The sequence below is a fragment of the Ovis aries genome, chromosome 3, assembly GCF_016772045.2.
Source record: "Ovis aries strain OAR_USU_Benz2616 breed Rambouillet chromosome 3, ARS-UI_Ramb_v3.0, whole genome shotgun sequence".
NCBI lineage: Eukaryota > Metazoa > Chordata > Mammalia > Artiodactyla > Bovidae > Ovis > Ovis aries.
The window spans coordinates 51,894,876-51,907,266 of NC_056056.1; the positions used below are offsets into that span (position 1 = coordinate 51,894,876).

Sequence of the window (12,391 nt, forward strand, 5' to 3'; positions counted from 1 at the left end):
GTGTCTGGAACTGAACAGAATTACAAATATTTTAAAATGTAATTTGATTTCCAGGACCAGAAAATAAGAAAACGTTCTTGTCTTTATGATGCACCTCATATCACTTTGGAGTTAAATGCCTAAAAACTATATTAGCAGAGATTTTAAATGTCTAATTAAGGCACAGCCTTCCAGGCATTTTGACTTTTCTTGTTAAGTGTTCAAACAAAGCTATGGAATTTTTGAGATGGAGCTACGTTCTCTTGTGTGGGTCCACACAAACCCACATTTTTCTGAGAGAAAGGCAAATATCACATAATTTTACTAATATGTGGAATTTTAAGAAATGATACTAATGAACTTATTTAGAAAGCGAAAACAGACTTACAGACATAGAAAACAAACATATGGTTACCAAGAGCAAAGCTGGAGAGGGAGATAAATTAGAAACTTGGGATTAACACTTACACACTAATATATATAAAATAGATAGGCAACAAAGACAGACTGTGTAGCACAGGGAACTCTTCACAATACTCCTATATGGAATATGGTCTATATCGGAAAAGCGTCTTAAAAAGAATGGATGCATGTATAGGTACAGCTGATTCACTTTGCTGTGCAGCAGAAACTATCACAGCATTTTAAATCAGCTGTACTCCAATAAGGGCTTCGTAGGCGGTGCTGGTGGTAAAGAAGCTACCTGCTAAGGCAGTATAAGCAAGAGACATGGGTTCAGTCCCTTGGTTGGGAAGATGCCCTGGAAGAGGAAGTGGTAACCCACTCCAGTATTCTTGCCTGGAAAGTCCCATGGACAAGAGGAGCCTAGCAGCCTACAGTCCATGGGGTTGCAAAGAATTGGACACGACTGAGCATGCCCACGCATACTCCAATAAAAATTTGAAAATAAAAAAATAATAAATCAAATAGATCAACAAGGTATAAAATCAAACAGATAAATTTGATAGCTGTGATGTTCTGTTCATCAGAAATTTGAGCTATGCAGTGTTTTTTGATGTGTGTTTGATTAAAATCATCTTGCATTTTAAATAGTGAAGTGAAGTGAAGTCACTCAGTCATGTCCTACTCTTTGTGACCCCACAGACTATAGCCTACCAGGCTTCTCCATCCATGGGATTTTCCAGGCAAGAGTACTGGAATGGGTTGCCATTTCCTTCTCCAGGGCATCTTTCTGACCCACGGTTGGAACCCGGGTCTCCCTCATTGTAGGCAGATGCTTTTACCTTCTGAGCCAGGGAAGTAGACACTTAAAATAGTCACAATGTATTTTTATGAGGGCTTCACACATTTCTGATTTTGTCAGCTTTACCTCTGCCATCTGTATCCCTGGAGTATGTCTACTCTGTTTTTGGTCAGCAAAGGTGATGGTTAAAGGGCTGGGAAACGGATGCTAATTATACAGATTCTGTTTAAGGAGCAAGTTACTTTCTTAGGAGAATCAGCATCAGCTCTCCCTGCTAGTTTATTGTCTTTCTGAAACTGCTACCGATATCATTGTTTGCCCCACCTATTTACACTGTGTAGCTCCAGAAGAGCAAAAAGTATCCTAGTCTTTAAACTTGAGTCCATGAAATTGTGCTAAGCAGGCAATCAGAAAAGTATCATAAGATGGGTATCTTACCTCTCCATGATGTGCTTATTGATTCCCAGCCAGAACTACTCAGCACTTTTTTTTTTCAGAACCCTTAAAGCTCCTGTAGTCAGCAGCATACGATTTAGTGAATGTAGTTAAACTTCCTTCTATACTCCAAGATAACCAGTTATCAAGCCACTAAGTCAAATATAGAAGACTTGACTCAGTCTTTTCAGCTTTTACTTACCCAAATCCATTATGCCTTCAGAAGTCAGGGAGGAGGGCTTCCTTCCTGAAAGTCTTGGGAAATTTAGTACCATTAGCTCACCAAGGAGCTATGCCACCTTTTCTCATGGCCTAGTTATTTCCAGAAATCACAAATCAATCTAAATAGCCCAACATTTAATAGTTGATGATTGACTTTGTTTTCTGAGCTCCTAGGAAGGCAATTGACTCTTGTTGCTGAGCTAAGTTGTAAACAATTTAGAAGTAGAGAAAGCACAGGCCAGCTCCAGCCTGTTAATGTTATCTGTTTAGTTGATTTGAGCAGGTTTTGAAATTCTAGTAAATACAACCATATCACTCAGTTTTGGTTTACAGTCTCATAACACTGAACTGTTAATGGTCCATTGTTTGTTTGTTTGTTTGTTTTTACTTTATTTTACTTTACAATACTGTATTGGTTTTGCCATACATTGACATGAATCCACCACTGGTGTACATGCGTTCCCAAACATGAACCCCCCTCCCACCTCCCCTCCCCATAACATCTCTCTGGGTCATCCCCATGCACCAGCCCCAAGCATCCTGTATCCTGCATCAGACATAGACTAGCGATTCGATTCTTACATGATAGTATACATGTTTCAATGCCATTCTCCCAAAATCATTCCACCCTCTCCCTCTCCCTCTGAGTCCAAAAGTCCACTACACATCTGTGTCTTTTTTGCTGTCTTGCATACAGGGTCATCATTGCCATCTTTCTAAATTCCATATATATGTGTTAGTATACTGTATTGGTATTTTTCTTTCTGGCTTACTTCACTCTGTATAATCTGCTCCAGTTTCATCCATCTCATCAGAACTGATTCAAATGTATTCTTTTGATTGGCTGAGTAATACTCCATTGTGTATATGTACCACAGCTTTCTTATCCATTCATCTGCTGATGGACATCTAGGTTGTTTCCATGTCCTGGCTATCATAAACAGTGCTGCGATGAACATTGGGGTGCATGTGTCTCTTTCAATTCTGGTTTCCTCAGTGTGTATGCCCAGCAGTGGGATTGCTGGGTCATAAGACAGTTCTATTTGCAATTTTTCAAGGAATCTCTACACTGTTCTCCATAGTGGCTGTACTAGTTTGCATTCCCACCAACAGTGTAGGAGGGTTCCCTTTCTCCACACCCTCTCCAGCATTTATTGCTTGCAGATTTTTGGATTGCAGCCATTCTGACTGGTGTGAAGTGGTACCTCATTGTGGTTTTGGTTTGCATTTCTCTAATAATGAGTGATGTTGAGCATCTTTTCATGTGTGTGTTAGCCATCCGTATGTCTTCTTTGGAGAAATGTCTATTTAGTTTTTTGGCCCATTTTTTTGATTGGGTCATTTATTTTTCTGGAATTGAGCTGCATAAGTTGCTTGTATATTTTTGAGATTAGTTGTTTGTCAGTTGCTTCATTTGCTATTATTTTCTCCCATTCAGAAGGCTGTCTTTTCACCTTGCTTATAGTTTTCCTTTGTTGTGCAGAAGCTTTTAATTTTACTTACATCCAATTTGTTTATTTTTGCTTTTATTTCCAGCATTCTGGGAGGTGGATCATAGAGGATCCTGCTGTGATTTATGTCGGAGAGTGTTTTACCTATATTCTCCTCTAGAAGTTTTATAGTTTCTGATCTTACATTTAGATCTTTAATCCATTTTGAGTTTATTTTTGTGTGCGGTGTTAGAAAGTGATCTAGTTTCAGTCTTTTACAAGTGGTTGACCAGTTTTCCCAGCACCACTTGTTAAGGAGATTGTCTTTCCTCCATTGTATATTCTTGCCTCCTTGCTCGAAGATAAGGTGTCCATATGTGTGTGGATTTATCTCTGGGCTTTCTATTTTGTTCCATTGATCTATATGTCTGTCTTTGTGCCAGTACTATACTGTCTTGATGACTGTGGCTTTGTAGTAGAGCCTGAAGTCAGGCAAGTTGATTCCTCCAGTTCCATTCTTCTTTCTCAAGATTGCTTTGGCTATTCGAGGTTTTTTGTATTTCCATACAAAACTTGGAATTATTTGTTCTAGTTCTGTAAAATATCGCTGGTAACTTGATAGGGATTGCATTGAATCTGTAAATTGCTTTGGGTAGTATACTCATTTTCACTGTATTGATTCTTCCAATCCATGAACATGGTATATTTCTCCATCTATTAGTGTCCTCTTTGATTTCTTTCATCAGTGTTTTATAGTTTTCTATATATAGGTGTTTAGTTTCTTTAGGTAGATATATTCCTGAGTATTTTATTCTTTTCGTTGCAATGGTGAATGGAATTGTTTCCTTAATTTCTTTTTCTACTTTCTCATTATTAGTGTATAGGAATGCAAGGGATTTCTGTGTGTTGATTTTATATCCTGCAACTTTACTATATTCATTGATTAGCTCTAGTAATTTTCTGGTGGAGTCTTTAGGGTTTTCTATGTAGAGGATCATGTCATCTGCAAACAGTGAGAGTTTTACTTCTTTTCCAATTTGGATTCCCTTTAATTTCTTTTTCTGCTCTGATTGCTGTGGCCAAAACTTCCAGAACTATGTTGAATAGTAGCTGTGAAAGTGGGCACCCTTGTCTTGTTCCTGCTTTCAATTTTTCACCATTGAGGATAATGTTTGCTGTGGGTTTGTCATATATAGCTTTTATTATGTTGAGGTATGTTCCTTCTATTCCTGCTTTCTGGAGAGTTTTTTTCATAAATGGATGTTGAATTTTGTCAAAGGCCTTCTCTGCATCTATTGAGATAATCATATGGCTTTTATTTTTCAATTTGTTAATGTGGTGAATTACACTGATTGATTTGCGGATATTGAAGAATCCTTGCATCCCTGGGATAAAGCCCACTTGGTCATGGTGCATGATCTTTTTAATGTGTTGTTGGATTCTGATTGCTAGAATTTTGTTGAGGATTTTTGCATCTATGTTCATCAGTGATATTGGCCTGTAGTTTTCTTTTTTTGTGGCATCTTTGTCAGGTTTTGGGATTCCCTGGTAGCTCAGATAATAAAGCGTCTGCCTGCAATGCGGGAGACCCGGGTTCGATCCCCGGGTCGGGAAGATCCCCTGGAGAAGGAAATGGCAACCCACTCCAGTACTCTTGCCTAGAAAATTCCATGGATGGAGGAGCCTGGTGGGCTACAGTCCATGGGGTCACAAAGAGTCAAATATTGTTTTTTTTTTACTCATTCGTTTTTTTTCAAATGTCTACTGATTCTAGTCTATTATTCCCTTCCCTTTCCCATCTCCTTATGAAGACTATCATGCTAATTTTTTAAAGGAGAAAATATTGTGATTTGAAAAATAGGACATTTTATTTCACTAGAGAGTTTCTGATAACATAAACACTGTAGTTAAAGAATAGGTATGTGTATGTGTGTGAGTGCATGTTGGACACTGTTTGTGACCCTATGGACTGTAGCCTGCCAGGCTCCTCTGTTCATGGGATTCTCCAGGCGAGAATACTGGAGTGGGCTGCCGTGCCCTCCTTCAGTGCATCAAACCAATCATTAAGTTTCTACTGTGTACAGTAGTCTTGTACTGGTGTTAAAATATTCACTGGCATTTAAAACTGTGTTATTGATTGGTAATTACTTCTAGACTGAAACTTAGTGCTAGATGCCAGAATTCTCAAAATCACAATATATAAAACCATATTCAGAGGCACTGCTATGTCAATGAGTCCAGTGATAAGCACAAAGGTAAGCCAAAAGAAAATAAGAAAGATAAGGATTTGGATTAAATCCATAACCAACTTAAAATACACAAGCCTGCCTTTGGAGACAGTGAAATTCTTGGCATTATGCTGGAAATATTTTGAGAGTGTTTAGAATACATGGCAAATGAAATTCTGATTTTAAGTCGACTTAGAGGGTAAAAACACCAGTTTCAAACTCAACATTCAGAAAACTAAGGTCATGGCATCTAGTTCCATCACTTCATGGCAAACAGAAGGGGGAAAAGTGGAAGCAGTGGCAGATTTTCTTTTCTTGGGCTCCAAAGTCACTGCGGACAGTGACTGCAGCTGTGAAAGATGCTTGTTTCTTGGAAGAAAAGCTGTGACAAACCTAGACAATGTATTAAAAAGCAGAGATATCACGTTGCTGACAAAGGTCCATATAATCAAAGCTATTGTTTTTCCAGTAGTCACGTATGGATGTAAGAGTTGGGCCATAAAGAAGACTGAGTGCCAAGGAACTGATGCTTTTGAATTGTGGTGCTGGAGAAAACTCTTGAGAGTCCCTTGGACTGCAAGGAGTTCCAACCATTCAATCCTAAAGGAAATCAGTCCTGAATATTCATTGAAAGATTGATGCTGAAGCTGAAGCTCCAATGCTTTGGCTACCTGATATGAAGAGCCAACTCACTGGAAAAGACCCTGATGGTGGGAAAGATTGAGGGCTGAAGGAGAAGAGGGTGACAGAGGATGAGATGGTTGGATGGCATCACTGACTCAATGGACATGAATTAGAGCAAACTCTGGGAGATAGTGAAGGACAGGGGAGCTTGGTGTGCTGTAGTCCATGGGGTTGCAAAGAGTCAGGCACAAATGAGCAACTGAACAAAAAAGCAGCAGGTGTATATTGCAGAGTAGAGGCTGCCGGACTTTAGGGTTTACAGATTAATAAGATAAAAAGAATAAATAATTAAAGCATTATTGATAGTTACCAGCTCTTTAGTTTTGCTAAGTGTTGCTAGCACTATTCCCCTTACTAAGATTTTTTTGGTTTTGGGCAATGAGGCTCTCACATTAGATTTGAGCCATAATAGAGTTTATTAAGGGCTTCCCTGGTGGCTCAGAGGTTAAAGCGTCTGCCTGCGCTGCAGGAGACCTGGGTTGGGAAGATCCCCTGGAGAAGGAAATGGCAACCCACTCCAGTATTCTTGCCAGGAAATCCCATGGATGGAGGAGCCTGGTGGGCTACAGTCCACAGGGTCGCAAAGAGTCGGACACGACTGAGTGAATTTCAAAAGATATGCAAAGAGAAGCATATATACATATATATGTATATATATATGACAATGGATGTTACTGATTGGCATTTCCCTCACATAGGAGATGTGAGAAGCCCAGTCTGTTACCAGGATCAGCTTTTCCTGGTACCTGCCACTAGCACATGCAGGAGACTGCATGCTCTGGAGAGCCACCTCTGTGGCTTATACGGCCATTACCATATTTCCTTCTCCAGGCTGGGACTCTTCTGTTGTCTGCAAGCCTTACCTCCAAAGCACACTCAGGCTTCTCCTTCACTTATACTGGGCTCCCTTGAACCTTGCATAAGTGCAAAAATAAATTTTACCAGAACTGGTCTTATAATAGATTGCAGTTATTACATAAAAAAACCCTTTTTACTGTGGAAAATTTCAAGCATATCCAACAGTAGAGCATATATAATAAACCATCATATACTATCACCCGACTTCAACCATTATGAGCTAATAGCCAGTCTTATTTTTTCTATACCTCCACTCCTTTCCTTTACTCTAAAAAAACTATGAAACAAATCTCAAATCTATCACTTCATCCAAAGGCATCTTGACATATGTATATATATATATATAAGCTATGGACATTTTAAATAAAATAACAAGTATTGCTACTGCTGCTGCTAAGTCGCTTCAGTCGTGTCCGACTCTGTGCAGCCCCATAGACAGCAGCACACCAGGCTCTCCTGTCCCTGGGATTCTCCAGGCAAGAACACTGGAGTGGGTTGCCATTTCCTTCTCCAATGCATGAAAGTGAAAAGTGAAAGTGAAGTTGCTTAGTCGTTTCTGACTCATAGCGACCCCATATAAGCTATGGACACTTTAAATAAAATAACAAGTATTGCTAGGGTATTTTAAAACATTAACTCTGTAATATCATCCAATATGTAGTCAATATTTAAATTTCTTTGTTTTACAATGTACATATATATAAATTCACCTACGTATTTATGATTATATAATGGTTTACTTGCCCTATTCAGGATCCACAAAAGTCTGACATTTTCCCACTAGCTTTTACCATTAGGATTTTCACGAGGGCGTCCATGTGGTTTTATTTTACATGTTTGTCCCTTGGATTTCTGTAAATTGAGAATTTATCCTAAGACTGATCATTTTTATGTTTTGTTTTTCTCTGTTGTTGTTGCTTTTGGCAAGACTGTTTCATAGATAGTGTTATGTCATTCCATCAAAAGATACATAATATATAGTTTTCTTTCCTATTTATTAAGGAGTATGTCAAGGCTGTATATTGTCACCCTGCTTATTTAACTTATATGCAGAGTACATCATGAGAAACGCTGGGCTGGAAGAAGCACAATCTGGAATCAAGATTGCCAGGAGAAATCTCAATAACCTCAGATATGCAGATGACACCACCCTTATGGCAGAAAGTGAAGAGGAGCTAAAAAGCCTCTTGATGAAAGTGAAAGTGGAGAGTGAAAAAGCTTGCCTGAAGCTCAACATTCAGAAAACTAAGACCATGGCATCTGGTCCCATCACTTCATGGGAATTAGATGGGGAAACAGTGTCAGACTTAATTTTGGGGGGCTTCAAAATCACTGCAGATGGTGACTGCAGCCGTGAAATTAAAAAGACGCTTACTGCTTGGAAGAAAAGTTATGACCAACCTAGATAGCATACTGAAAAGCAGAGACATTACTTTGCCAACTAAGGTCCGTCTAGTCAAGGTTATGGTTTTTCCTGTGGTCACGTATGGATGTGAGAGTTGGACTGTGAAGAAAGCTGAGCACCGAAGAATTGATGCTTTTGAACTGTGGTGTTGGAGAAGACTCTTGAGAGTCCCTTTTACTGCAAGGAGATCCAACCAGTCCATTCTGAGGGAGATCAGCCCTGGGATTTCTTTGGAAGGAATGATGCTAAAGCTGAAACTCCAATACTTTGGCCACCTCATGCGAAGAGTTGACTCATTGGAAAAGACTCTGATTCTGGGAAGGGTTGGGGGCAGGAGGAGAAGGGTCTGACCGAGGATGAGATGGCTGGATGGCATCACTGACTCGATGGACATGAGTCTGAGTGAACTCTGGGAGTTGGTGATGGACAGGGAGGCCTGGCGTGCTGCGATTCATGGGGTCGCAAGGAGTCGGACATGACTGAGTGACTGAACTGAACTGAACTGAATATTTTTAGATCAATAGCCATTGAATACTTGGTTTACCACCTTTATCTCATTGAGAGTGCTGACATTTTCTTACTTTTCATCTTACAAAGATGCAAACAAATATTACCCAAGACCTGATTCTAGGAGCATTTAAAAGTTTTAATGTTGTTGTCTTTTTATAGAGTTATATGCCAAATTCTAGAAATTATTCACTGCAATGCAAAAGTGTAACCTCAGGTCTCTATTACATACCAAGCAAGAATGATAAAGAACAAACAAAAGCATCATCCAAAATCATCATTTCATAAAATAAAAGGATTTTCAATAGAGGAAATGCAAAGCATTTAAAGACAGAATTTTAAATTATATGCATATATCTTTCTGGAAAATTCATCACATCATCCTGATTTCTCATGTCATCATGGACAGGGTCACTGCATTCTTGTCTCAAACAATGATCCAGAATATGGGAGCCTTTGTTTAGCTCCATGGTATAGGAAAGCATGTGCTAGAAGGTAATGTGAAAATTTGTCCAGCCAAATTAAAAGACTAACAACTTTAAGAGCATCTTTAATTTATTATGTATTCCAAATCACTATATTAAATTTTTAAAAAGCTATTAAAGGCTATTCTTTAATTCAATAAACATGTATTGAGCACCAATTCTATGCCACACAGTTATTCTGGCATTTGGAATATAAAAATACACTAGAATATAAATATAACAAAGATTAATTAACAATAAAAGCAGAGTGGAGACACTATAACAAAAAGAAATTAAGAAGCTGCTTTATTAATTCTTGCTCTGCCTCCAAGGAACCTCCTCATACCCTGGGGGTTTAGTATCCTGTGAATGGGTATAATAAGGCATATTTGAGCGATTTCAAATCCTGAAAGATGATGCTGTGAAAGTGCTGCACTCAATATGCCAGAAAATTTGGAAAACTCAGCAGTGGCCACAGGACTAGAAAAGGTCAGTTGTCATTCCAATCCCAAAGAAAGGCAATGCAAAGAATGCTCAAACTACCACACAATTGCACTCATCTCACTCATCAGTTGCACTCAAAGTAATGCTCAAAATTCTCCAAGCCAGGCTTCATCAATACATGAAACTTGAACGTGCAGATATTCAAGCTGGTTTTAGAAAAAGCAGAGGAAGCAGAGATCAAATTGCTAACATCCGCTGGATCATGGAAAAGCAAGAGAGTTCCAGAAAAACATCTATTTCTGCTTTATTGACTATGCCAAAGCCTTTGACTGTGTGGATCACAATACATTGTGGAAAATTCTGAAAGAGATGGGTATACCAGACCACCTGACCTGCCTCTTGAGAAACCTATATGCAGGTCAGGAAGCAACAGTTAGAACTGGACATGGAACAATGGACTGGTTCTAAATAGGAAAAGGAGTCCGTCAAGGCTGTATATCATCACCCTGCTTATTTAACTTATATGCAGAGTACATCATGAGAAACGCTGGGCTGGAAGAAGCACAAGCTGGAATCAAGATTGCCAGGAGAAATCTCAATAACCTCAGATATGCAGATGACACCACCCTTATGGCAGAAAGTGAAGAGGAGCTAAAAAGCCTCTTGATGAAAGTGAAAGTGGAGAGTGAAAAAGCTTGCTTGAAGCTCAACATTCAGAAAACTAAGATCATGGCATCTGGTCCCATCATTTCATGGGAATTAGATGGGGAAACAGTGGAAACAGTGTCAGACTTAATTTTGGGGGGCTTCAAAATCACTGCAGATGGTGACTGCAGCCATGAAATTAAAAGACGCTTACTGCTTGGAAGAAAAGTTATGACCAACCTAGATAGCATACTGAAAAGCAGAGACATTATTTTGGCAACAAAGGTCTGTCTAGTCAAGGCTATGTTTTTTCCAGTAGTCATGTATGGATGTGAGAGTTGGACTGTGAAGAAAGCTGAGCACCGAAGAATTGATGCTTTTGAACTGTGGTGTTGGAGAAGACTCTTGAGAGTCACTTGGGCTGCAAGGAGATCCAACCAATCCATTCTGAAGGAGATCAGCCCTGGGATTTCTTTGGAAGGAATGATGCTAAAGCTGAAACTCCAGTACTTTGGCCACTTCATGGAAGAGTTGACTCATTGGAAAAGACTCTGATGCTGGAAGGGATTGGGGGCAGGAGGAGAAGGGAACAACAGAGGATGAGATCCCTGGATGGCATCACTGACTCAATGAAAGTGAGTCTGAGTGAACTCCGGGAGTTGGTGATGGACAGGGAGGCCTGGTGTTCTGCGATTCATGGGGTCGCAAAGAGTCGGACATGACTGAGTGACTGAACTGAACTGAACTGAACTGAAGGCATATTTGTCTTTCTCTTTGAAAACTAAGTAACATAATGAACTACGTGAAGAATCAAAGGTAAACTGAAAAATGTAAGAAATGATATGATAACTTCTGGAACTTAATCTGTGGTTTCTCATAGCTTATATTCTCACTGGGATAAACTTGAAATGTATCCCTAGTATCACTATTTTTTCCATCTCCTTTTGATGATAAGGAAACGGTCCTCTGAATGTGATGTGACTTAACAGAACTGGCTAATGGTTGAGCCTAGTGATCTCAGTTGTGTGCTCCTCTGCTCCACAGTGATGGTTCTTTCACATTAGATACTATATGCTTGCACAGTGCATTTGAATCCACCAGGGCATTAAGGGTGTAATAGGGAAGTGATCTGGTTTTGAAAGGCAGAAATGAGCAGACACAAAGGCAGGTGGCCAGGAGGCTCCCAAGGATTCTGTCTACTAATCACTTGCACTACTGGCCCTCCTGCTCCCAGCCCTGGCATCCCTTCCCTTCTCTTTTGTCCCTTCCTTATTCCCACCTTCCTGTTCTCTTGACACTAGCTTCATGAGGCATTCAGTGTTTTGATCTTCGCTTTATTTGTGTTGACCTTGTCCAGTCAATCTGACCTTGTATTACCAATTCTAACTCCTCGAAGAAAAGGAATGACACACATTGAAATGCTTGACCTGGAAATCTGAATCCATTTCAGCTGTTTTGGCTGATATAATATGTTTAAAATACCAAATTTGAATGCCTTTATACTAGACCTACATGTTCTAATTCTTCTATTGCCTTTTGGACTATACTAGCCCTTTTACACACCTCTCAGACTTCCCTAGCCTCTGAAAGCATTTGAGTTGACTTCTGGTGGACTGATATCTTCCCTACAAACTGTATGTAACAGGCAGATCTTGTGATCTTTGGGGGTAACGGACTCTGGTTTTTAGTTTACTTTTGAGTCTCAAATTAAAAGTATTGCCCATGGCATCTCTCTCACTGTTCAGAATTTAGTACTGATGTGGCCAAAATCACAGTGTCCTGCAGCTAATAATCAGCCTTAGGAGGTTCAAGTGAGAGTATAGATGGAGGGGAAGAGAGTTAAGAAGAGCCCAGTTAAAATGCATTATTGTGTGTACTCAAGAATC

At 39.5% G+C, this 12,391-nt stretch overlaps 1 protein-coding gene across 4 annotated transcripts in view; it reads left to right on the forward strand.

The window, feature by feature from the left end:
* The window catches only part of CTNNA2 (catenin alpha 2), a 1,404,594-nt gene that overhangs the window by 1,280,464 nt on the left and 111,739 nt on the right, over positions 1-12,391 (forward strand). The window lies entirely within an intron of this gene.